The sequence below is a fragment of the Sarcophilus harrisii genome, chromosome 3 (genome assembly GCF_902635505.1).
Source record: "Sarcophilus harrisii chromosome 3, mSarHar1.11, whole genome shotgun sequence".
Taxonomy (NCBI): Eukaryota; Metazoa; Chordata; class Mammalia; order Dasyuromorphia; family Dasyuridae; genus Sarcophilus; species Sarcophilus harrisii.
This window is the reverse complement of record NC_045428.1, coordinates 172,036,617-172,064,343: the sequence shown is the minus strand read 5'-3', so window position 1 is coordinate 172,064,343 and position 27,727 is coordinate 172,036,617. Positions and strand designations below refer to the sequence as shown.

Sequence of the window (27,727 nt, the reverse complement as noted above, 5' to 3'; positions counted from 1 at the left end):
CTCAGAATATTTTTAAATGCATAAAATAAAATCCATACGATTACAATAGAAACCAATCATACTGAAATAGTTTTTAAAAAGAGAGTTTACACTGCTTCAACCATTCTGAAGAACAAACTGGAACTATACCCAAATATAAAATTATATAAAATATATATCTATAAAATTATGCATAACCTTTGACTCAGCAATACCTAGTAGGTCTATATTCCAAAAAGATCAAACAAAAAGGAAAAGGACTTATTCAATTAAAAAAAATTACAGTAGCTCTTTTTGTGATGACAAAGAATTGGAAACTGAAGGAACATCAACTGGGGAATGGCTGAAAATGTGGAATATGATTTTGACGGAATATTATTGTGCTATAAAAACAAGGAAAATGATTTCTAAAAAATCTGGGGAGAATTATGTGAACTGATGCAAAGTGAAGTGGGAACCAAGAGTATACTATACAGTAACAGCATTATTATAATGATCAATTGCGAAAGATTTATCTACTCAGATCAACATAATGATTCAAGACAATTCCAAAAGATTCAAATGCTATCTACCTCAAAAGGAAATGGATAAATGCTGAGTACAGAATTGTCCACTTCTCAGATACTATGAAATACAATAAAAGTTTCATAGTAACTGCCTCTTGAGATAAATCAGACAGAGATGATCTAAAGCATTACAACTGTAGAAGGGTAGTTTGGGCATTTTCGACTACCCATTCACTCAGCTCAAAATTTTTCCCTAATTTTGCTTGCTTTCCTTTCCTTTTTTTTTTTTTTGGGGGGGGGGGGAGGCAAGATGGCTACTTTAGAAACATGTTCCACATGATTTCACATGCATAATTGATATCATTTTACTTGTCTTCTCAATAGATAAGGGAGGGCCCTGAAAGAGGGAGATAATTTAGTACTCAAAATTAAAACAAAACCCCCCAAAATAATGTTAAAAATAAATTACATGATTTTTTTTGGGGGGGGGGGGGGAGCCAATGTTGAGAATTCACAGATCCCAGGTTAAGAACTATTACAAAACATCTTGCCATCGTCTTTAACTGCCCTTGACTAATTTAACAAGCCATGGTCACTGGGTTGAAAAGGGGAATGATAATGAATTTAGAACTAGAAGGAATCTTTGTTAGAAACTTCCTCTAGCTCACATTCTTTTTTTATACATAAGGAGTTTAAGTACTTTTTGTCCAAAGATCACAAGGGTATTAAGTGGCAGAACTAATATCAAATCCAGGTCTCCCAATTCCAAATATCTCTTTCCACACTAAACTACATGGCTTCCCATTATAATGGCTGGAATAGCTAAGTGGTGCAATAGATAGAACACTGAACCTAGAGTCAGGAAGACATGAATTCAAATCTGACCTCAGAGATACTTTTTAAGCTGTGTGATCCTGACAAGTCAGTTAAACTTGTTTGCCTCAGTTTCCTCATCTGCTGGAGAAGGAAGTAAACCACTCCAAGTGTCTTTGTCAAAAAACTCCAAATTGGGTCATGAAGAATCAGACAAAACTGAACAAAAATTACGATGTTGAGAATTAAATTTGAGCCTTGGAGAGGTTTACTAACTTCTTAAGTTCCCTAAAGCTTCAAGTGTCTCCCTACTACAATATAATTATTACAATTGATTTGTAAAAGTTCTTAGAAAGTTGACATATTCTATGTTAATCCTTGGTGATGTGAGTATTCTCTTAAAAACAAACAAACAACTACAACAACAAGAACAACAACAACAACAAGAAAGTTCCTTTTATGTTTCTCCAAAGGACTTATTTCCAATCTTTTAAGCAATATTGCTGCTTGCTTCTGGACCTTTTCCAAATTGTCCACATCTCAGGTGCTAAGTCAGATACCTGACTCTTGACAAATCAGACAAAAGTGACCTAAGCCCTTACAACCATTGAGGGGCAGGTTGGGTATTTTCTACCAGCCACTCACTCACCTAAAACAAATAAAAATTTTTTTCTTTCCTCCCCCCTTCACTTCCTATCTCTCCTTACTATCTGTGCTCTTTTAGCAATGATCAAAACAGAATATACTCACAAGGAGACAAACTTCAGAAAAAATGGCCCAATTGGAACCCAGTCACCAAAAATGTCCAGCCTTCTTTCTGTTTTCTACAAAGACTTATATTTTCCATAAAGAATATAAGACATTATTTTTAAAGAGCTGTTAAGATTCTAAACATCAAACTTTTCCAGCATTAATTTCTAGATGTTGAGTCATTTTCAGATATTAGTATTAAGTAAGCATAAAATAGAAAAGATGTTTGCCAGTCCACGATACAGCATTTATTAAGAGCACATTCTTTTCCAGTTATTTTGCCAGATGCTGGATGAATGAAAGAATAAATGAATGAAACAGCATTTATTAAACATTTATTTTGTCCAAAGCACTGTAGTGAATACTACACACATACACACACACTCTCTCTCTCTCTCTCTGTCTCTTTCTCCCTCCTTCTCTTTGTCTCTGTCTCTCTCAAGCAATGCTTTTAATAGGGAAAATTCAGAGATGTTTTGGCATTTGGAGAGCAGTAGAAATTAGTGCTGCAAATCAAGACTTGACTTATTATTAAAGTGACGGGGAAAATATTAATGATGCAGATTAAACTTAAAAGTGCCTTTTTGGAGATCTAGTTGTTACCAATGATAGCCTAGGCTCTGACAACAGTCAGAGCTACAAGACAAATGGAAAGAAAGAACCATGGTGCTAAGATCCAAAATAGTATATTCATATTCTTCAATATTATTTTCACCATATCCATTCAAATCTGGCCTCAGAGACACTTTTTAGCTGTGTGATCGTGGACAAGTCAGTTAACCTTGTTTGCCTCAGTTTTAATCTCCTGCTGGAGAAGGAAATGGCAAACCACTCCAATGTCTTTGCCAAGAAAACCCCAAATTGGATCATGAAGACTGAACAACAAAAATTAAGATCTATTAGTAACTCGAACCCTTTGACAATGCCAAAGACTTGATGGTAAGATTCTTTTCTCCATCTTCAGTGGTTGTAGCTGCTCAGTCAGAAAATGTCACACCTGTAAAAAGAGCTATGAGTCACATCACCAGGGATGGGGGAATATTGGGTCAATATTGGGTCAGAAGTAGGGTCTGTGGTTTAGGGGATGCTGCCATTTTCAGGGTTCTTGGACTCAAGATTCTGGGATACCTCATCTGGGGATGAGGGAAGGTGAGGCAAAGGTTTGTCATTAGTGAGAGGGGATAGCTGCCTCCTTCTCCACTGAGGTTGCTCTCCTGGATAGTGACTAAAGAGACTGAGTTAGAAAAGTAGCCAGAAATCTGGGGTATATGGCCATCTCCAGAGTTCTTGGATAGGGGGGAGGGGCGGTATTTGTTCAGCATTAATTAAGTGCTTTCTACATGCAAAGTACTGTATTAGGCTAGGTATACCAAGGCTCATAAAAACACGTCTCTGCCCTCAAGGAATTAGATTCTACTGATAATGGCATATATACATAAATAAGTAAATACAAGGTAATTGAAATAAATGAGAACCTTAACATTTAGAGGAATCAAGAAAGACTCCTTGCAGGAGAGGGCACCTAAACTTGAGCTTTCAAGGAAGCTAAAAAAACGTAAAAAGGTAACTGTAAAAGGGCATGGAGGATATGTAAGGGGATGTAGACGGGAGATGACACACTTAGCTCCAGGAAGAGCAGGGAGTAGCAAAATCCAAATGGAAGAGTAATTCCTTATAAATAGTAAAGTTCTAAGATGCTTCTATTTGTGAGTGAAATGAAATACAAGGGAAAATAATGGGATAGAGTAAGTATTTTTAAAGTGCCTACTATATGCCAACCATTATTTCATTTGATCTTCATAACAACCCCGTGAGGTAGCTACTACCAATATATTAATTTTACATTTGAGCAATTGAGGTACAAGAAATTAAATGATTTGTCTTAGCTAGTAAATTATCTTAGTCTAAATCTGAATTCAAGTCTTCCTGACTCCAGGCCAAATGGCCTATTTAACTACAAGATCTCCTTAATATTATCAGCCTAAGAAAAACCAATTGGATAAAAAAATAGTTTGCCATGATGGAAAACGCTATCCACATCTAGAGAAAGAACTGATGGAGTCTGAATGCAAATCAAAGCATACTAATTTTTATTTTTATTTTTGCTTTTTCGCCTTTTGTTCTGTTTCTTCTTTCACAACATGACTACAACTGCACATGTATAACCTATATCAGATTATTTGCTGTCTTGGAGGGAGGAAAAGAACTTAGAAATCAAAATCTTATAAAAATGAATGTTGAAAATTGTCTTTACAAGTAATTGGAAAACAATTATTTATATTTTTAAAAATACAGTTTACATGATGAATATAACAATTTATAGGAAGAATAATGAATATTACAGAGGAAGACCTGAGTTTGAATTCTGTCTCTGATATTTACTCCCAGTGTCATCCAGGGCAAAATCATTTCATTTTTCCAAACATCTGTTTCTTCATCTGTAAAAGTGAAGAAAACTGGATTATATCTTTATACAACTCTAGATCCTATGACTTCAGAACTCTGATCCATATGAGTATCAATCGCAATTTCAGAAAACTTATCAAACATGCTACATCTCTTCCTCAAGCCTCCCTTCCCGGATCCTTCCCATTCCAATGCCAAAGAAGACTGAAAAGACTTTCTCAGACATGGCCAGTGTTGTTGACTTGTTCTGCTTTAATACATACACAGTAAGTACATAAAGTCATCACTTTCATCACCTTCATCACTTAAATCCAACTCACTCACATGCTATAGCATCTCCCTGATGTCATGGTTCCCTTCAAGAGTGAAGGACAAAGTGCAAACAATAACAATACATACGTGTGCACACATCCACATACATATCCACACATATTTGTCTTTAGTTATTTTTTTAGTAGAAGGATATTAAAAACCTACTTTTGTTTCAACTAAAGATATTAAGACAAATATTTTTCTAGTCTGGAAACCATTTTTAGCTAGCCTTTTTCCTGTTTAAAAAGTATGTAGAAGACAAAGACCAGAAGACCTTTCTTAAGGAAATATATAAGTATTTCTATATAGTAGCTCTAATACTAATATCAGTATTCTTCACCTTCCTGAAATAATGGGCACCCCAACATACCTCCTATGAGCAATGCCTCTTTTTGAACTTAAGGTTAAGATACTGAACTCAAGGAAAGAATCCTTTGTTTGGTTCATAAATGTACTTAAAAATACTTTATAATCTTTTCCTTGTTCAAGATTTATAAAAATGTTATCTCAAATAACCTTGGGGTAAAGTCACATCTGAGAACATGGAGAGGCCTATGACATTTTCTCAACGTTTTTCACTCTAAATTACAAATTACTTGAAGATAGAAGAGTAACAAATAAAACTTTCTGGCAGATTTGTGCCTAAAATACAGTGTAACATTAATAATTTTTTTTCATCATAAGGGAGAACTACTGAGGAGAAGAGAATAAATGGAAAGTAACAGATACAAAGCTTAAAAAAAAAGAAAAAAGAAAGAAAAGTGCATTAAAATATTTTTAATTACACACAAAACAAAACAAATTTAATAAGGAAATCCAAAGAGTGCCATGTTTTTAATACTTGGTTCTTTTTTCTTTGCAATAATTTGTCGATATTAATATCAATGTCAATATTAAATCAATAATTAAATTCATAATAAAAAGGGAACAGTTATATGTTGGCCATATACACAGTTGGATGGATAGCCCACTTACTTTATACATCAGTATAGTTGCCTTGGACAAGTGTTACATGAAGCCAATGAACTAAACTTACAATTAAGAAAGAGCTGAATTCCATTTGGGATTGTGTAGAACTGTCAATGACCCCAAGTATTCTCTCACTAGAAAGCCCATCTTTAAGAACAAAACACTAAAAAAAAAAAAAAATTAATAAAAACAAAACACTAATATTCTCTGGGTGATGGCTATATGAATCATTAACTACCATATCCCCCAATGAATAAAAATTGCAGGTAATACAAAGGAAAAGTATGAAATCACATGACTTGCACATAAGAAATTATCTGAAAAAACATCAGAGAAATAGAAAAGGAAGTGGGCTGGTAATGAGAATAGATAGGCAGCCTTCATGCTACCTCCATGAAATATTAAAAGCTCAGAGAACATAGATCCTCTATGGTCTAGAAGATATTTAATGAAGGACAAGGCTTACATGAGATGAGGCTTGCATCAAGGAAATACTCATACAAATGAAATCATTTATCCATTGAAGACCACCATAAGATGCCTTATAAAGATGCCTCTTAAGAACAGATCAAACTCTCAAACTTTAAAAAATTTTTCTTGTTCTACCCTCATTCTTTATTATGAAATTTTTCTCTTCTTCCTATTACATATCCCCAGTGACTTCAAAAGTTCTTCCTCACACAAAGGTTGGCAACTTCTAGCCTGGATTGTGAATTACAATTCATTTTTAAAATAAAAATCTTGGGAATTATTTTTAAAGGCCTGTTATAACCAAAACTGGGGGGATGAGAGGGAAAGCAACACAAATGTCCCTTAATCAAGGATTACTGTGACTCATATTAAAATCCACAAAAAATCAAGGTCCACATCAAAGCTTCTTAAACTGTGGGTCATGACCTCACATAGAGTTTCACAACTGAACGTGTGGGTTGTGAAAAATTTGGCACAATAAAAAGTATCAAATATTTCACCAAGATTTAATTCTCTATATAAAAATTAACAAGCACATCCATCTCATTAGTATGCAAACTTGTTTTCATCTTTAATAAGTGGTAAAATTATATCAGTAACAGAATTGTTTTAAAATAAGTTTCTTTATAATTTAATATCAGTAAATGTTTGATTTATATACCGGTTTTATATATCTGGAGTCCCGGAAAAATTTATTAGGTAAAAGGGGGTCAGAAGTGGAAAATGTTTCAGAATCCCTTGTCTACATAGCCCCAGGCTCAAGACTTATAAATATTTTAAATATTTTAAATATAAATATTTTACTCTTTTAAGAGACATATTCAAATACAAATATTCTCTGGTAGGAATATTGTGAAATGAACTGAAGGAAGTATGTCATTTTTTAAACAGGTGTCCTAATCCCCCGAAAATTTATATCTTCCTTGACACTCCTCCCAACTCTAAAAAAAAATTAAATTATTGGCAAGAGGATAAAGGTGATATTCTATCATTCTAATAATTTTAAAATAACTAAATAAAATAAATAAATAAAAAATAACTAAAAAAAAAAAAGAACCATTTAAGGCATTTTTTTAATATGGGAGGGGAAGGGGTTAGAACTATTAATAGAAGATTAGTCAATGATAGATGAACAATCAAATGGACAATCAAAATTTTGTTGTTTTTTTTTTCCCCAATCAAAGAAATGGTCATCAAGACTGAGAAAGAAGGAGCAAAAAACTGGTTAAATGGGAATAAAGACTAAGATAAATGAAACAGGAAAGGAGCAAATTGCTGTCTTCAATGAATTCATATATCCAAGCCCAAAGAAATGGGGGAGGGGAAAATAGAAGTGAGGGACTTGAGGGTTGCTGCCAAGATTCTACAATACATTATTAAAGGAGTAGATAGATTGTAATCCCTTCAAAATGGTGATTCCTATAGTGCAGCACGTAGTCCAGGGAAGGAGGGTAAGAGGAAGGGAGATTAATAGGCCAGACAAGCATAATTTCCTTTATAAAAAGGTATATTATAAGACTGTTAGATCAGGGAAAGGTCACCTCATGCCTTCAACCCTATTTCCAGTGCCATTTGAATTCCTTGCTCTCATGACTTCTGATGACAGACTGGGCCAGAAGGCATAGCATAATCCTAGCTCCTAATTGCCACTTCCACAGTCATAGACATCCACTTTGCCCATGAAAGAAGGAAGTACATTTTCTCATTTCTTCCTTGCAGACAAATTGTAATTACACAGAATTCAGTTTTATCATAATAATTTAGGAACATAGGTCAAAACAAAATTCATTTTTCATAGCTTAAGGCTTCTTTGCCTCCTCTCCATCATACTGAAATTTTTAAGAAATCCTTAAAATAGCTTTAAAATAAATCAATCCTGTCACCTTATCACCCACCTCTTTCTATAATGCAAAGAATCTTTTAAAAGTTAACACTTTCTCAGTGGTCTATTATATTGTCACCATCCACATTTTAGGTTTTTTCATCTTTCAAGAGTACTTCCTTATTATACAAAGTTTTCCAAAAGTTTTAGCTTTAATAGCTTAAAATTGCACTAAGACTTTTGAAACATTATATACATTTTTTCACCTTAAAAAATAAAATGGGTCCATCCATATATGAATATTAAATAATTCATAAAATGCCTCTAATAATTATTTAAACTATGCTTTGAAGGGAAGAAACAAGCAGAGCTAAACATTACTCTAGATTACTAAAGGAAAAGTCAAGATCTGACAAAGAACAAAAACACTTAATTCTCAAAGCTATCAAATTTTCCCATTTCTTAAAAAAAAAAAAATTAGGAGGGAGTGATCCCTATTGAAGCTTTAGCACCTCTTGGTGCTTTTTTTGTCTTCTCTCCAAATATTACATGATGATTAAAAAAAAAAAATTTAAACAGAAATAAAAGTTTGTGTTGGGAATTTCAGAACACCTCTTGAGACTATCTGGTAACACAATGAAATGGGCTTGGGATAGCCAAAATTTACTGCATGTAAATTTTCTTAGGAGCAGGTTTCTTGGGGAGGTTTTCTGGAGGCAGCCTTAGTTTCAGTTCCAAGTAATAATCACTCCAAACACAGCCAGGAGTTAAAATCCAGTCCTTTATTGTGTCCTTCAAAGTCTTGAGCTTCAGTCCCTACCTCCCTCTGAATGTCTCCAGCCAGCACAAAGGTGGAATATGGAATGACTCTTGTTTCCTCCAAGAGTGGGCTTCTGTCTCTCCTAGAGTGCTCTTTGGCCCTGAGAGCTTCTTGCTTATATGCTGTATACTGAGTACACACCAATCATTATATCACTGGGAAACCATTATTTGTTGCAGGATTAAATCAATTCTAAACTAGATTTAAACATTGTCTCCTCAATTCCATTTAGTACCTTGTTTCAAGTTCTGGCCCATAACATCTCCTTGTAGGATCAGATCAATCATACTGAACACCAAGCTAAATTAGATAATTATTGTCTCTATCAATTCTAATGACTTAACACTTTGAAAGGATTCCAACAATTGGACATAAAAGAGAAAAAATAGTCACATAAAATTACCATATATAGAGGGAGAATTCTGGGAAGATGGCAGAGTAAATTGGTAACCTGACTTCCCCCACAAATAGAAAAAATTTTCACCTTAGGGCAAACATGGACTGGTGAAAAATCAAGACTTGGGCCAGAACAGGGGTCCTCCAGGTACAACCTGAGAAGATCTGAAGAGAGATCTTGGGGAATTAATCCATGTGAAGTACAAACATCTCTCAGCTAGCTCCACAGAAACATCTACAGAAACAGAAATAGTCCTAGGGCTAGCTGGTTTTTGCTAGAGCCTAAGTAGTAACCACAGCAACTTTCACCTCCTGGACACTGTGTAGGGTGGAGGCTCTGAATACCAGAAGACTGAGGGAATCTCGGCAGATTAAATGCTAAGTCCACCTGTGCTGCAGGGGCACAGCCCTGGGAAAGAGAGGGAAACAACACATTCCTGAGTGCAGAGGCAGCACTGGGGCAAGGATGCTGCTGTATGAGAGCCCTTGCTGAAGGGTGAAACTCTTAGTTTGGGGTTGCTGAGCAGAGAGGAGAGCTGAAGTCAAACTAGATGTACCATTCCACCCCCCCCCCCAATACCATGATTACATTCACACCTTTTATTAAAAAAAAAAAAAAAAAAGAATGAGAAATGATAGAAACTTACTAAGGGAACAGGGAAGATCAGGGTTCATCTTCAGAGGAGGACATTTAAGTAAAAAGAACTTCTACCCCAGAGAAATGGCTCCCTGCCCAGGGACAAATTATAGAAGAATTAAAAAAAGAATATAAAAATCAAATTAGAGACACTGAGGAAAAACTAAAATTAAGTAAATAAAAATCATCCAAGAAAAACAAATAAAAAAAAAAGTTAACAAATTAGAAAAGGAGATCGCGTCTCAAAGAAAATAACTCTGAAAATTAGAATTGGGCAAGGGGAAGCAGTGAAGCTCTATGAGGCTAAGAAATAACAAAACAGATTCTAAAGAATGAAAAACTAAAACAGAATGTGAAACATGTTATAAGAAAAATGACAGATCTGGAGAACAGATCAAGAAGAGAAAATAGAATAATTGGATTGCTTGAAAGTTATGACCAAAAAAATAATCTTCATACAATAATGCAAGAAATAATCCAAGAAAACTGTTCAGGAGTGATAGAACATGAGGGGAAAGTAGAAATAGAAAAACTCTACCAATCACCATCTCAATGAGATCCTTTATAGAAAACACACAGGAATATCATTGCCAAATTTTGAAACCCCCAATCAAAGAGAAAATTTTGCGAGAAACAAGAAAAAAAACAATTCAAGTATGCCAGAGGTACAAATTGTACAAGATTTATCAGCAGCCACAGTAAAAAGACCTCAGGTCCTGGAATCATATCCACTGACAATCAAAAGAACTAGGTCTGCAGCCAAAAATACCACACCCAGCAAAATTATCTATAATATTGAATGAGAAAATAAACATTCAAACTTAAAGATTTTCTATCAATCAAACCCAAACTTAATAGAAAATTTAACATAAAAGAGCCAATATCAAAAATCAATTTCAAGAAACTCAACATGAACAAATTGTTTACATGGGAAAAGTATACCATTTGATTGACAAAATAATGTAATAGCTCAAAAGAAAGACTGAGGTAAAGTTAAGGTAAAAATAGTAATTATGTTATACAAATGAGGTGCAGAGAAAGAATAGACACAAAGGCACTAGAGAGAGGAGGAGGGCTCATAGTTCTGAAAATCTACTCACAGAAGTTAAAAAGGGTTAAATTGACAACACTACATATATACAATGAAGGGAAAACACTTTTCAAAAGCTATAAAGAAATAAAGGGGGAAAATTGGGCAGATGGGGAAGCAAAAGGTGAGGGAAGAAGACAAGGGAGGGATCCATAGGTGGGGGGAGATTAAGTAATAGCAAGGCAAGTTAAAGGAGTAGAATTAAAGCAAAGAGTTAGCAGGCATTGGAAAGATATGTGTGTGTATATGTAGGGGCAGATGCAGGTATATGTATATGTATATATCTGCACATGTATACATAAATACATCTTTTCTTAACTATAGCCTGCTTGGGGATGGCTGGAGGGTGGGGAAGAATAAAGTAAAAAAGTGCATAGCAGAGAACAAAAGAATAATTACAAGGAAGCAAAGAAAAGATAGACACTCATGAATATAATTTCTTCTACTTATATATACTTTCTTGTGGTAATTCATTGTTATATATTTTGAGTCTGCCCTGATGTTCTTTTGGGCACATGACAATGTTCTCTCTTGTTTTGTATTCCTTTTCTACTGTTTTGTTTTTGGTTTTTTTAATAAAAGAAAAAGGATTTTTAGCCTATTTTTTAAAAAAAGGAAGGAAGGAAGGAAGGAAGGAAGGAAGGAAGGAAGGAAGGAAGGAAGGAAGGAAGGAAGGAAGAAAAGAAAGTTGGGAGAGCCATCATAACTTTCTCCACCAACTGTTGGTAGTAAAATCCAGTAGAAATGGTAGCAATACCTGACACCAAAGGAAAATGGATGTGGAAATCCAAGCATCTAAGGATGGTGGTGGTTTCAGAAAATGAGACTCTTGAAGAGAGAAGCGCCATTTATAGACTCTAGAAAGATGCCAGTTGTTGGAACCCAAGAGAAAGCTACAGTTAATAGGAAGTTTTTGAGGACTTTATGAAGGGAGAACAGATCTCCCAGGGATAGGAGATTTGAGGTACTTTTGGGTACCACATCTTCTCTACACATTTGTCTGACTACTTTTGTATTTAAATTTGAGTTCACTTTTTCTTTTATTAAAGCTTTTTTATTTTTCAAAACACATGTGTAAACAATTCTTCAACATTAGCCCTTGCAAAACCTTGTGTTCCAATTTTCCCTCCCTTCCCCCATGCCTTTCACTAATTGGCAAGTAGTCCAATATATGTTAAACATGATAGAAATATATGTTAAATCTAATGTATGGATACATATTTATACAATTATTGTGCTTCACAAGAAAAATCAAATCAAACCAGTAAAAAAAAGCAGCAAAATAAAATGTAAGTAAGCAATAACAAAAAGAGTGAAAATGCTATATTATGAACCATATTCAGTTCCCACAGTCCTCTCTCTGGGTACAGATGGCTATTTTCATTACTGAACAAATGGAATTGGTTTGAAATCACCTCACTGCTGAAGAGAGCCATGTCCAAGAATTGATCATCGTATAATCTTGTTGCTGTATATAATGATCTCCTGGTTCTGCTCAGTTCTCTTAGCATCAGTTCATATGTGTCTCTTCAAGTCTCTCTGAAATTATCCTGTTGGTCATTTCTTACAGAACAATAATATTTCATAACATTCATATACCATAATTTATTCAGCCATTCCCCAATTGATGGGCATCCACTCAGTTTCCAGTTTCTTGCCACTACAAAAAGGGCTGCCACAAATATTTTTGCACATGTGGGTTCCTTTCCCTTCTTTAACATCTTTTGGGGATATAAGCCCAGTAGTAACACTGCTGGATCAAAGGGTATGCAAGTTTGATAATTTTTTGAGCATAGTTCCAAACTGCTCTCCAGAATGGTTGGATTTGTTCACAGTTCCACCAACAATGCATCAGGGTCCCAGTTTTCCCACATCCCCTCCAACATTTAGCATTATCTTTGGTATCTCAGAGTTGTCTTAATTTGCATTACTCAGATCAATAATGATTTAGAGCTCCTTTTCACATGACTAGAAATAGTTTCAATTTCATCTGAAAATTGTCTGTTGATATCCTTTGACCATTTATCAATTGGAGAATGGATTGAATTCTTATAAATCTGAGTCAATTTTCTATATATTTTAGAAATGAAGCCTTTATCAGAACTCTTTAATATAAACATTTTTTTCTCAACTTATTGCTTCCCTTATAATCTTGTCTGCTGAGTTCACTTTTTTAAGAAACTTCCTCTGTCTCAATTAAAATCCCATCTTTTACAGGAAGACTTTCCCAACCTCTCTCAATTTCAGTACCTTCCCTCTATTAATTATCTCCTAGGTATAGTGTATATAGCTTTTTGGTATTTATTTATTTGTATATTATTTTTTAATTAGATTTTGAGCTCCCTGAGTGCAAAAAAAAAATTACCACATAAAAACATGACTCTATTTGTGAGAAGTCTGTTATTTTTTCCTGAAATTTAAAGAAACGAGCTTCCAACACACAATATAAAAAGCATCATAGCAAATTAAAAAAGAACCCAGAAAATCAGGGGCATAGATTCAAAATGGCCCAAGGGGAGAAAGCACTTCTTTTAGAGATAGGGGAGGTTCAAGATTGAGACTCTCACTGATCCTCCATATTACCTATCCCCTTCTTATATCTATAGCTCTGGTTAACTGTGAGCAATTCTGCGATGAAGTACTGGCAGTCTTTGCCAGTCTAGGGGATCATTAAGGAGTTGGAAGGATAATGCCAGAAGACTTCTTAGGGACTGGAATAAAGCCTCACAGGGAGGAAGGCTCATGGCCCTCCCAAGCTTTACAGCAGAACAAGTCACTGGTCAAACAAGGTTCTAAGGTGTGGAGCCTTGGGGATGTTGAAGCTACAGTTCCTAGGGACATATGTGTGATTTAAGAAGGTTCTATGATACTTTCATAGTACCAATGCAGTGTAAGATACACCCAATCAATCTACAAGTATGCATTAAAAACTTCTATGTGCCAGGTATTGTTAACTTAAGGCCCCAAAACTTCCTGTACAAACACATCAATGTAACTGTAACTTTGTGTCCTAGAGATGTGCTTACAAGCGCTAAGACATTAAGGGATTTGTCCAAGGTCACACTGTTAGTATATACAAAGTTTTGACTAGATCTTACTCCAAAGCCATGCCTCTACGAACAGTCAGACCAATACTGGACACACACAAACTTTTACAAGTTACCAAATTGTGAGAGATAGTGGATGTTCACATTAATAAAAGGCTTAAGTATAAAATTACTTTAAAGACTAAACATTTAACACATTTTTAACACATATACACACATATATGTGTATATGAGCCTTAGCTCCTTATCTATAAAATGAGGTTATTAAAGTCCCGAAAACTACAGCTCTAAATCTGTTTCCATGATCCTACATATTAAAGCGAAGAAAGAGAAACAAGTATATGCATCTGGAAGGATTTTTTTTCAAAATCCACAGTACAGTAAATTGCATTTGTGAAAATAGCACATTATAGTTATGTTAAGGGCATGTTTAAAGATAAGTCTTTCAGTACTTCTAAGACCATTTATTTAATTGGACGGGGCCCTTCCTCATCAACATAGGTTTTAAAGTCTTTATAACTTAGCAGAAGGTTTTCAAGAGTTCCTGTGACCAAAGAGTTAATTTATCACACAGCAGACAACCTGGTGATGAGTTAGACTGGTCCTCCAACTACAGAACAGAAACCCATGTAAACTAGATTTCCACTTGGGCAGGCTTTTCCAGAGGCTGGGCTCCACTGCTCAGGGTCACCTCCAAGGAGTGAAAGTGTTAGTAGGGATTTCTAATACAATTTACTAATTGTACTGATGTACTAATTTACTAATACAATTAAGTACTATATAAAGAAAACTTCTTTAGAAGATACATTTAAAAGCTTAGAGATTTTAAAAGGATTCTTTACTTTGGAATAGATAAGAGATTCAAATGAGTTAAATGTAAGGACCACGCTAGTGCCCAGGACACTCCAGAATCAGCGGGAGTCAGGATAAGCAAAAGTCATTAATCTTTATTCTCAGTCCCCAGACGCAGGATTGAACAGGATGGAAGCAGATTCTCCGAGACCACCTTCTCCCTCTTCTACTGCCCAGAGTGTGTCCCCGTCTAATCTTACTCCACCCCTTAGTCCCTTCTACAATCCTCTCTATACACCAATTATTGAGCCAGTACGGACAGTGGAAAAGACCATTTTCCAAGCATATGCCCATAGAGTATTGTCCAATCAGAAGTTAGCTTCAAGTGCTCGGCTGTCCTGACCTCAGTGTATCAACCCAATAGTTTCAGCCCTCTACAGGTTAAAGGTCAAATAACATATAAGTGTTTCCAGGATATGGTTTTCAGTTTTAATAATGTCCCTTTTCAGATTTCATAATAATATAAACTCACATAAAAATCTTCCCACATCAATTCAGGGAACAGCATTATCAGGTTGCCCACTAGTTTGGTTCCAAAGAGAAGTTATTACTTTTTCTCCCAGACAATTCTCTAAGACTAATTGCTACTGTACCCTGATGAGGGGTGTCTCTTTATCAGGAGATCTTTATAGCCCCAGTTCTTTATTCTCAGGAAACTCCTTAAACTTAAAAAATTAAGGACCTTCCCTCAAAGAATTTTTGTTTACATGGTTATATAAATTAGGAATTAAAGCATCTCATTATTATCATGAAAAGAGTTTTGACCTTGTAAGACTCTGCTAGAATCTCAGGGACTCTCTCAGGGGTCACCAAACTATACTTCTGAGAGCTACTGCTCTGAAGTGATGAAATAGTGAGTCTAAGCCAAGGACCAAAAAGTAAAAGTGAAGTGAAAATGAATAAGCCATTTGGGGGTGTTAGGAGATACATGACTTTCCCCTTTGAGGGAGGCAATCTTTAATTAAGCTGCAAACTCTATTGTACTAATGACAGATAGATGCTTGCCTAAACATAATTTTAAAAGAGTACTAAAAAGGGACATTAAAAAAATAGATTCTAGGTCCTTTTCCTGGTTGTCTTGCAGGGTGCTGAGCTCAAGGAAGGAAAAACATGAGGAAACGGATCAGTTAAATAAATAGTGCCACAGCAATGAAGTAACATCACCCAACTACTCAAAAATCTTTCAGTGGCTATCTACTGCTAAGTAAATATAATAAAAATATTACCATTTAGTACAAATGAGGAAACTACGGCTCAAAAAAAAAAAGTCTCCCTCACGATCATATTGAGAATGTGACTATAGGCTTTATATTCATGTCATGATTTTAACTATAGGATTCTTTCATACTTATAACAACTTACACTCTTCTTGTGAAGAAGACAGAGGATGGTTTGAGAAGTAATCCCATCACCTGGATTCAGAATTGGATATAGAGCCAGGCTCAAAGTGGAATTATCATAGATGGCTGAAGGTACAATGTACTAAAAGGGTCTTTGTAGGGCCATGTGTTAATTTTTATTCAAATTTGGATAGATACTAATAATAGTATGCTCATCATGTTTGCAGGTGACACAAATCTGGAAGGATTAGATTATACAATGGATGACAAGAGGCAGGATCCAAAAAAGATTTTTCAGGCTTGTAGCTGGTGGCACAGTGGACAGAGTGCTGGGCTTGGTGTCAGGATTCCCGAGTTTAAATCTTGCCTTAGATATTTACCAACTATCTTGGGCAAGCCACTTAACTCTGTCTTAATTTCCTTAACAGCAAAAGAATGATAATAATAGCACCTACCAAGATTGTTATGAGATACAAATGAGATCATATTTGTAAAGTGACTGCCATATGTAGTATAAATGCTTAATCCCTTTTTCATCTTCATCCCAAGAAAAAACTGAGGACTAAGCTGAATCCAAAAATTAAATTCTGTTGGATACAAGCATTTATTAAGTGTTTACTATGTGTCAGCCACCAAAATTCAATGGATACAAATAGAAGCAAAGACAATCCCTGCTTTAAAGGAATTCATTTCCCACCTGGCTGAACTCCTTTGGAATTTTTTGTCATACCCAAGAAACCTCTTCATCTTGCAAGGTCACACCAGTGCTGGAACTCTTACACTTCTCAATAGCCTCTACCCCAGGAGCCCTCTGATTGAAGGTCAGAGAGCTCCAAGAGTCTATATTTGATAAAGATAGGCATCTCTTCATCTCTCACTTAGCAGAACTCCTTGTGACTTTTCAATCATGCCCTAAAATCGGATACCTTTCCCCGTTTCAACTTTATTTTGTATGCTGTTTTGCCCCATTAGATTATAAGCTCTTAAAACCAAGGCCTATCTTTTTTGTATTTCCAACACTGACTAGTGATTAGAACATAGCAGGTACTTAATAAATAATTCCTGACTGCCTAATTAATGGTAAAAGAAATAAACAGAAAAAGCCATCCAACAAAAACAAAGCAAACAAAAAGTTTTCAAATATAAGATGGGGAAGACATGAATAGACAGTCATACTGAAAAAGATCTGGGGACTTTAGGGGCCAGCAAGCTCAACTACAAGACACCACAATCTTGAGGTATATTAACAAGGGTATCACTTCCAGGAATAGGAAGCAATAGTTCCTCTGTACTTCTGTCTTTATCTGTCCTCAATTCTGTTCTCAATTCTGGGCAACATAAATTTAAGAAGGGCATTGCTAAACTAGAGTGTTCAGAGGAAAGTTGCCACAATCCTGAAGGACCTAGAGTCCATGACTATAAGAGTGAGATCAATTAAGGAACTGGGAGTATCTAGCCTTAAGAAGATTCAGAGGATATATGATGGCTGTCTTCAGGAATCTGAAGAGCTTTAACTTTGAGGCGGGATCAGACCTGTTCTCTTTTGGCCTTAGGGACAGACCCAAACGTAATGGGTACAGGTTTCCAGAAGGCAAACTGAGATTTAACATAGATGGACGTGGAGAACTTCCTATATAGAGATATCCACAAGTCAGATGGCCTATTTGGACAAGTGGGAGGTTTCCCCTCCCCATTTGGAGGTCTTCAGGTAGAATTGGGTATGCAAATCAATTAAAAGATGAATGAACAATGATGGTTTATGATTATAATGGCATATATAATTACAAAGAGGAAAGGGATGAATTCAGAGGAACCAGGAAAAGACTTGTATGAATTGATACATAGGAAAGTGAGCAGGACCAAAGGAACAATTTATATGATGAATAGAAATAGTAAAGGCAAACTAGGAAAGACATAAGAACTGTTAACAATGAAATAACCAATCAAAACTCCAAAAGAAATGAAACATGCTTTCCTCTTCCTGGCAAGGAGGTAATAAATTGCATGGCTGTGGGAACTGTTTCAGACATGAAGTTATTTCGCTTCTCCATAAATTTGTTAAGGCAACATGATGTCACCAGTAGATGGGGAACTAGCCTTAGGGCCAGGAATATCTGGGTTCAAATCCTCCCTTTGACATATACCAATTATATAACCCTCAGCAACAGCAGAGAAAATGTCACTCAATATTGGTAAAGGGAATTTTCTCATCTGAATTTCAGTGAAACCTTATTCCTATACTTGTTACAAAGCAAGAGGGTTATTTTCTAGTTGGGAAGTACTGAGCAGAGCAATGACAGTGATTTTTTTTTTTTGAAGAAAGAAAGTTATCAATGATTATGTAAAAATACAAAGAACAGGCCCAAAGTTATGAAGGAATTCAGATAAGCAGGGCAGTAACCTGGTAAATTTAAATACATATCTTTAAAAAAGAAATAATCTATATGCAAATGAGTCACAATTTCACAAACAATCTTTTTTCCTGTTCTTTGTCCATGGGAATATGCATGTTTGCTGGCATTTGTCAAATCAATAACAACAACAACAACAAAAAAATGGAAGAAAAAATTAAATTAACACTAAGATAACAAAAGAAAAGTTTCACAAACAGCCTTTTTTAAACCAACCTTCTGAACCTTATTTCATTGTAACTTCCTTCCTGCATGCTATTATTCTGCCTACTCCCACAGCCAGGCTTTTGTGCATTGAATCTACAGATTCAATGCTTCTGCTTTCCATAGATCCCTTTCATCTTCACTAATTACTACAATCTACTGAAGGTCAAGCTGAAGAGTACCTTCTCTATGAGGCTTTCCCTGATACTCTGGCAAGAAGCAATCGACTCACCTCTTTAAGCCTCTTGAGCCATGATTTGAATTTTTGCTTACTTGCTTATACACATTTTTTTTTAATTTTCCACCTTCTTATGTCTTTAAATTGTTTACAACCACTTTTCATTCCCCACCCACCCAGTACCTAGCAAAACCCCTTAATAAAACACCTATATGGGATAGCTAAATAGAACAGAGGGATAGAGCATTGGCCTTGTAGTCACAAGGATCTAAATTCAAGTCCAGCCTCAGACACTTAACACTTACTAGGGGGGTGTGACCCTGGGCCAAGTCATTTATCCCCCAAATGCCTCACCAAAAATAACATTTTCATTATTGGGACAAAGCAAAATATTACCACTCTTGTCCTCCTTGATTGCTATAAACCATGCTCTCCCCATACCACCACCAAACACAAAAACATAAGAATTAAATCATGGAAAATTACTTGCATGACTATTCACCCAAGCCCAAATTCAGGAATTCTCATGTCCTTTGCACTCTTACCCCAATTAGTCATCAAGTCCTGTTGATTTTTACTTGGAAATATCTCTATATTTCATGCCTTCAATTCTATTCCTACACCACTATTCTCTATAACCCTGAACACCACAAGCCTAAATTACTGGAATTGCCTCCTAGCTGGTCTTTCTCATGCCAATCTCTATGTTTCAGTCCATCTATCTAACTAATTTTTTAAAAATTAAATCATTGCTTTCAGCATGTTCCCCCATCCCCCCCAAGACTGCTAATTCCGTAGAACATCATCCATTTGCCTTTCAATGTGCATTGTAATTGGGCTCCTTCCTATCAAAACAACCTTTATCTTTCACTAGTTCTCCAAAACATTAGACAGGTCATCTTCTTATTGTTTCTCTTTCATACCATGTCTTTATTCATGATGCACCACTATTTTTAACCTCATATCTTCACACTCTAGTCAGCTATATCCTTAGGCATTTTCAAGTCTCAGTTCCTCCGTGAAGATTTCCTGAGGATGGTAGTGTATACCATGTAACTCCATTTGCACAAACTAGAATCATTCTGTTGGGATCTTATGGCATATTGTTCTTTGCCACATAACCTAGCTTGCGCGTGCTCTCTCTCTCTCTCTGTATATATATATATATATATATATACACACATACATATATACATATATACACACACACATATGTATGTATATTATATATGATATATCTACATATAAATATATGTGTATATACATAGAGAATAGGTAATTAATGGCTACTCTCTCTACATATACATGCATTTAGACAAACTCTAGCTAGTTATATAGTTGGGGAGGCAAAAAAAAAATGCATAATGAATAAGCTACTCATTCACTATATGCTTGCCTATTCCTTAATGTGTATGTTATGTCTCCCCTGTTCCTTGCTAGCTACAAATAGGATTAGGGACCCAAATTATTAAATTTCTTTTTCAGTGCCTCAGCATCTTAAATGATACAAGGAATATAATGGTTGCGCTCATGCTCTGTTTTTCATTCATACCTAATACACACAAACACACACATATGCAAACTTTTTGAGAGGAGGGGAAGCACAAATTAGATTAATGTAAGGAAACTCCTAATAGTGAAGAGAATTTCTTGCTAAATAATTTAAGTATTCATTATCTAGGGTTCAGATGGCTAAGTGATTTGTCCAGGGTAAAAAAAATCAGTGTCAGAAGAATAACTAAAACCCAATAATTCCTGACTCAAAAGTCAAATCTCTATCCAAGACAGTCATGCTAATTTATAAAATACACATACACACATCTATATCTACATCTACATATATGTATATCCACATATATAAATAGCTTGATTTTTGCTAAATAGATACATGTATATACATATATGTGTTTTTATATATATTTCATTCAAAATACTTTGTAATATCCTAGATGAATGAGTAATTTTCTCAGGCATTTTAAACTAAGACTCTGTCTAAATATCTTGACTCTGCTGTGTAAACTCAATAAATAATGAACTACTGAATTTGATTTGACAATCAAGTTGGCATGGGGTTTTACAGGGAGAAGGGTAGAGAGAAAGTGAGCATAAGAGAGAGGTAAGAAAGGACTAGAGATATGAGGAAGGAGAAAAGGTTCAGACATAACGTTTTCTTGCCCTGAGACAGGTGCCTAGAGATACAGGGTATATACATAATGAATATGAAATATCTGCTTCCCCCTTCCCCCCCCAACCAACCCTCCCCAAGGTATTTATTTTTTCTGAGTTTGCTTTAGAGCAGGGATTTAACTCTAGCAACTTTTTATGTCTCATAGCACCAATGGTACTGGGAACATAGTAGTTGATCAAAAAAAAACTTGTTAAATGAATTTGCCAGATCAAAATAATAAATATCATACTATAAACTTCACTTCCACAAGCTAATCCAAATGCCACCTGGAAAAATCTTTATTTTTTAGCCCATAGATTAGACTTTGAGAACCATTTATCTACATTTGCATGGGTTATTCATCTATTTTTTTGTGACCTGGTCATCTTCATTAATCAATCATATAGTGAATCTTTTAGGCTCCTCAGAATAATGTTCCTAAATATACAAAATATAATATATAGGATTTCAAAAAGAAATTAATTATATTGAAATAAAGATCCAAATTCACAAACATTCTATGATCTATTCAGGCTAACAATCCCTGTTTTACAAGCTTGGCTCAAAAGAGATATGAGAAGACACACCTAGCTCAGTACTTTGCAGCAGTGGAAAGTTCAATAGCTTGGCATATTGACTATATTTTTAGACTTTTTCACTGTATTAACAGGTTTTGATGATTTTTTAAAAAGTCTATTATTTTTTGTTGTTTAAAAATACTCTCTAGGAGAGGAAGGGAAAGGAGCACTTGGAGAAATTCCAGCAATATAAACAATAAAAGCTATCAATACATTTTTTTTTTTTTTAACAAACCCAACGCTCCTATTAATATATTTTTTGCTTTTTTAAAATTGAACTGTACAAGATGAGCTTTTCTTTCAGCCAGCATACTTTTAATCTTAAGTATTTCCTCATAAGCTAAAGTCAATCTAATTTATTAGGTTGCAAATTCAATGTACCATTATTTAACATAAGTATGTTGAAAGTTCAGAATACTTAGTGACAGAGTGCAAATTAAAATGCCCATGAGAAAATCTGGAATTAATCCAGGAAGCTATGAAATAGCTTATATGAGAAATAAAGACCAAAAACAAACAGCCACTTTTGACTAAAAATAAAGCACAAACAAATAAACTATCAATGATACTTATAACATTCTAGGCTAGCTGAAAATCTTAACAGTGACTATTCTGTATCCTTGCTACAGTGTACCTCTTTTAAGCATTCTGTATCCCTAATATGGTATACCTCCTTGCCCAATTTGTCTTCCTGGGATAGTGTTCCTCTCTGTGTATGTCCTAGGTACTCAGCACAGTCCCTGAACCAATATATTATCATGGACTAGCAAGTTCCTCTATTTCAACTCAATATTTAACTGAAGATTTACATAGAACTACCTGCATATTACAGTGTGGGAAAAGGAATTCTCTGAACAACTTGAAATAAACAGAACTGAAGGGCAACTCTTCTATTTGCAATTCTTCACATGGGAAAGTTCTCCAGCTTTTCCATAGTCACAGCAGGACAAGGAAACATTTGACAAACACATTCCACTCTCATACATGTCATTCCCAGTTCTCAAAGGCATCAATATTTATTTCATAGAATCTTAAATTTAGAACAAGGAAAGAACGTTAGAGGTCATCTAATTCAAACTTATCTTACAGATGAGAAAACTGAGGCCAACCAATAAACATTCAAAAACCTAGCTCAAACACTAAATCAGAATAGCATAAAAGTCAGGAGGAAAAAGATGGGGAAGGATGGGGAGAGACTACGAAGCAGACTATTTTTGATTTTTGCAAAAAACCCAAAATCTATTCTTTATTCTGAAGACAAATATGAATGACAAAAAACACCTCCAGAAAAACAAAAAATTGTAAACACACATGAGAAGACAGAGTTGGCTACAGGGTATTCAAATCAAAATCACTTCAGAATGCAATGATAAAGAGAAAAAAAAAATGTAATGATGGCTTTGCGTTGGTACAGTTGCAATAGAAACTATTTTCCCTAGTTAAAAAAAATTAATCAGTCTTTCCACTGGAAATTAAAGGAGAAAAGTTTTGTCAAAGAAAATGTATCCTCTTAAAGGTAATAATATCATTTGATACTTACATGGTATCTTATGGCTTCAAGTAATGCATTGGAACCTCACAAATACCCTTTTAAGGTACAGATGAGAAAAACTACAAGGTAGTGGCTTCCCCAAGTGCCAAACCTTGATCTTCTTAAGTCAAGTCCATTACAAGTTCTGATACTTCAATACATTAAGGTTTAGTGATTTTATCACTAATATAAAACCATCAGCATTTATGGAGTATTTTGTGTTTTACAAAATGCTTTATATATATATATTGCCTTACTTGGTCCTCACAATTTTATATAGTAGGTAAAATTAAAATCCCCATTTTCCAGATGAGGGAATTAAAGCTAGGGGATAATAAATAACATTCCAGGGTCACACAATATGTTTCTGAGGTAGAATTCGAATTCAAATCTTTTGATTCGTTTTGCCCTCTATTCACAGAATCATCTAGAGGCCTTATAACATCAGTGTGGCTACATTGATTAAAACATGCAGACTAAAACTTCTCCATGATTTTAATAGATAGTCTGTAAAAGTTTCCGCATTTAAAAAAATTTGCCAGACTGATAAATCTCTTTTATTTGGTCATTTGGATGATCATGTGTGTGTTGTCCATTCCTAGACTTCTATTCTTTCAAGCTAAGTAGGAAGGACCTATTGGAGGCTCATGTTCCCCAGGCAAAAAAAAAAAAAAAAAAAAAAAAAAACCCACCACCTTTTTTGAATCTACGCTCACTCCCATGCCATGAATCATTATTAGTGTTGGCTTTACAGGAAGATTAAAGAACCTTAGAATGGCAAAGAATGTATGAAGCCATCTGGTCCAACCCACAGCTGAAGAGGAATCCTTCTGATAGCAGGAACCATCTTCCTTTTCTATGTGTAGCTTCCAGGATTGGGATGGGGCTTATTACTTTGTTGTTGTTATTGTTGTTTAGTCATTAGTTACATCTGACTATTATTATGTGATTCTATTTGGAGTTTTCTTGGCAAAGAGACTAGAGTGGTTTCCCATTTCTTTCTCCAGCACATGAGGAAGGTGAAGCAAACAGGGTTAAGTGATTTACCCAGAGTCATACAGCTAGTAAACGTCTGAGGCTGAATTTCAACTTAATTTCCTTAAGACTCTAGAAGGACAAAGTGAAGCAGTAGAGTGCTTTCTCTATGGCAGCAAGGGTTGGTCTTCCTACTTATGTGACCTCAAAAACTTGAGTTTCTTCATCTGTAAAATGGATTAAATAACCTCCAAGATCCTTCTGGCTCTAGAGCAACAACCCTTTGGTTCACCAAGAGGCCAAGGATTACAGTCTTCACTGTTCCCATTCACTATTTCCCTCTGTTTTTCAGGCATCCCCACTAGCTCAAAGGTTAATAATAATAGCTGACCTGGTACTTTACTGTTAAAAAGATTTTATATATTGTGCTTATCCTAACCATCAATCCCATGATCTAGATTCCACTAGGACCTTGGATTTCCATAAACTGGGGACTGTGTCTGTTCTTTGCCACCAAGAAGCATTACCCCTTCAGGTTCCTCTCCCCTTCTTTTCCCAAGCCTCAGAGAGAAATAACCCTACAGAGATGGCTCATAATAATGAGCTTTCAAGCCCCAAATCTCTGCTATCCTTTGGCAGCATAGGCCTTTGTTTTTTTTTAATTAGCATGACAGTCACTGGCAGAGCCTGTGTATAAATGACAAAGTTAGAGATTAGTATTAAATTGTATATAATATGACAAGTACCACTATATACCTATATCCAGAAAACTATGAACATTAGTGCTATTTTAGATACCAGTTCTCACATCAAGAGCTATAATGGGGAAAAGGAGAATTGATTTAGTTGTACAAAAGAAGTAGTCAAATATTCTGGATTAGCTACAATCCTTGTCTATTTAAGACCAGTATGACTCAGTTAAGTAAGCTCTGGGGTCTGGAGTCAAAAAGATCTGAATTCAAATCCAGCTTCAGATACTTAACTACCAGCATGACTGAGCAAGTATGGGCACCTGTCTCACAAGCTTATTGTAAGGATTAAATGAGATGATAACCATAAACATTTAGTCCTGTCTGGCACATAGTAGGTGATAAGTAAATGTTTATTTCCTTCCCTCTTTTCCTTGGGTAAACTATTACACCTTTCCAGCTCTGTTTCTTTGTTTTCAACTAGAATTCTTCCTTTTAACTCTAACTCCTACAAGAAATGCTAAAGTTGGATGGGGAATTCAAACCTTCTTCAGTACAGTTTTTTTATTTTGACTTCAGCCTCTAGTTCTATATTGTGCATATTCTAAACATATTAAGGACCTAAATTTTATTGAAAATTCATGAAATGCCACTGTATAAACAATAACTCTTAGATATATTATTTCAATTTAATTTCCTCATAAACTTTTTAAAGCTCATTAAATTCTGTTCCCCACAACCTCATATCGATGTGAAATGTGGTCATCTGCAATTTTTTAATTTTAAAATTTTAATTTTTTTGGTTACATTTTAAGTTCCAAACTGAATCCCTCCCTACCCACTCCATATTAGAAAGCCATCATTTCACACATATACACACAGACATACAATAATTATACTATGTATATCTTCATTTAACAATTATTTCTCTGAATGTATACTAAAATGTTCGGGCTAGCTTTCTGGAGGTCCTTTGGATGGGCCTTGGTCTCAACAGGATAGACACCCCGAGAATGATGAGGAATAGAGTGTAGAGTTTTTATTGTCTCCTTCACAGTCTTTCTCCTTTACAATCTGTGTCTATCACAGTCTGACCCAGTCTTGATCTTAGTGGAGGAGTGCAGGAGGCAGGAGAGCCACTAAGAGGATGGTCAAAAATGTAATGTCTCATTTCCAGTCCTTCTTAGCCCTTATATACCTTACTGTAATTATATCATTACAGCATACTGATTATGTGTGAATTAGAGAACCATTATACCACCATTCTACATACTAAGTATATGTATATTAAAGAATCATCATCTCATCAAATCTTCAGTACTAAGTTAATACCTTGTTGTAAGTATCCTTGTTTTAAGTACACTTCTCCAAAGTTTCAGCCCTCTACAATGTAGTTTCTTCTTTCATAAATTCTTAGAAATTGATTTTAGCATTTATAATATTCTCAATAACGTAACCATTTTTTAAAAATATAACCTAGTTGAATTAAATCTCTATAACCTATATTTAGGTTCTCTATATGCTTTGTAGATTATCCATGGCATTTAAAAAAAAAATCTGAGATGCCATCTAGTTTATACCTGAATGTTCTTTGCATTCAGCTGGTATGTACTCAAGGAATAAGTTTACTTTAATGAATTAAACATAATATAAAAGGTTCATCTGCAGTTTCAACACTTATAATGCATTTTAAAGTCAAATATGCCTTTAGATTATCTAGGGACCAATTTCCATTAGTATGCATAATGGAGAATTAACACACTAAGCCCTAAAATTTAGTACATACAGATATACATCTATTTATATAAGTCATATGTTCCTGTACAGTGAACAAAGTTTATATGGCAGCAAGGGTTGGTCTTCCTACTTATGTGACCTCAAAAAGTTGAGTTTCTTCATCTGTGAAATGGATTATTCGGTTTGGGAGATTTTCTTGTAAACAAGGGAGAAAGGAACCAAAGCTTGGATTTCTGCTAATTTCAAATTTTACTAGGTTCAAAAAGAAGAAAAATAAAAAGTAACTAGGAAAGATTAGGGAGATAATTACAGAAAGAGGAAAGAAAACAAGAAGGAATTTACTCCTTCCCTTCTTTACAGAGATGGGGTTAGTTTGGCTGGAGTTCGTTTTTTCTCCTTATATTCAGTTTTGTTATAAAGGATGGATTGATGAATAGAAAAGGGGGCTGAGTATATATTTAGAAATGAGAATGATACAAGAACAAAAAGACTAATAAATTAAAATCTATTAGATTACATTTTATTAATTTAAGAAAAAAAGTGCTACAGATAAAATTCCATTATAGATGCTATGAGGTAATCAAATTGTTTTCTTCCAACAGAATTTGGACATAATGAGCACATTGGAATAAATCACATCCCCATTCTTAAAGACCTCATGCCAGAGGCCCGATATTATGAACAAGACCCAATGTTATGAACAAGCAAGTGGAAAAGAATATTCTGAACCAATTAGAGGAAAACTGGGAGAGTCCGGACACTGCATCTTTTATTCTTCAGTCCAAATGCTACTAAGCGAGTTCCAAATATGTGCCTACTACATACTTGTCATAGATGCAATGGGAATAGAAAAATGGCATGAGGCTTATGCCTTGATCTGAAGTAGAACTGAGAAAAAATGTATATGAAACAATCTGAGACTAACACAAGGAAATCTATGTTCCAGGGCTAAATGTCAGAGAATAACCTAAAGTGACTTTCTTATGTGAAGTAGGGTATACTATGTGAATGAGGCACTAAGCTGGAATCTGACTGAGATGTAAATGA

At 35.0% G+C, this 27,727-nt stretch overlaps 1 protein-coding gene across 4 annotated transcripts in view; it reads right to left on the bottom strand.

Annotated features, from left to right (window-relative positions):
- UXS1 (UDP-glucuronate decarboxylase 1) overlaps nt 1-27,727 on the bottom strand; it is a 148,950-nt gene that overhangs the window by 107,738 nt on the left and 13,485 nt on the right. Inside the window, exons 1-2 of one of the 4 annotated variants that reach the window (XM_031958788.1) lie at nt 4,401-4,732; nt 2,962-3,045 (exon numbers count right to left, since the gene is read on the bottom strand). The exons of 2 other annotated variants lie outside the window; for them this stretch is intronic. The gene's annotated coding sequence lies outside the window, so the exon portion shown is untranslated. Of the gene's footprint in view, nt 1-2,961; nt 3,046-4,400; nt 4,733-27,727 lie in introns of those variants that run through there. One more of the 4 variants, XM_031958789.1, reaches the window with a different exon arrangement.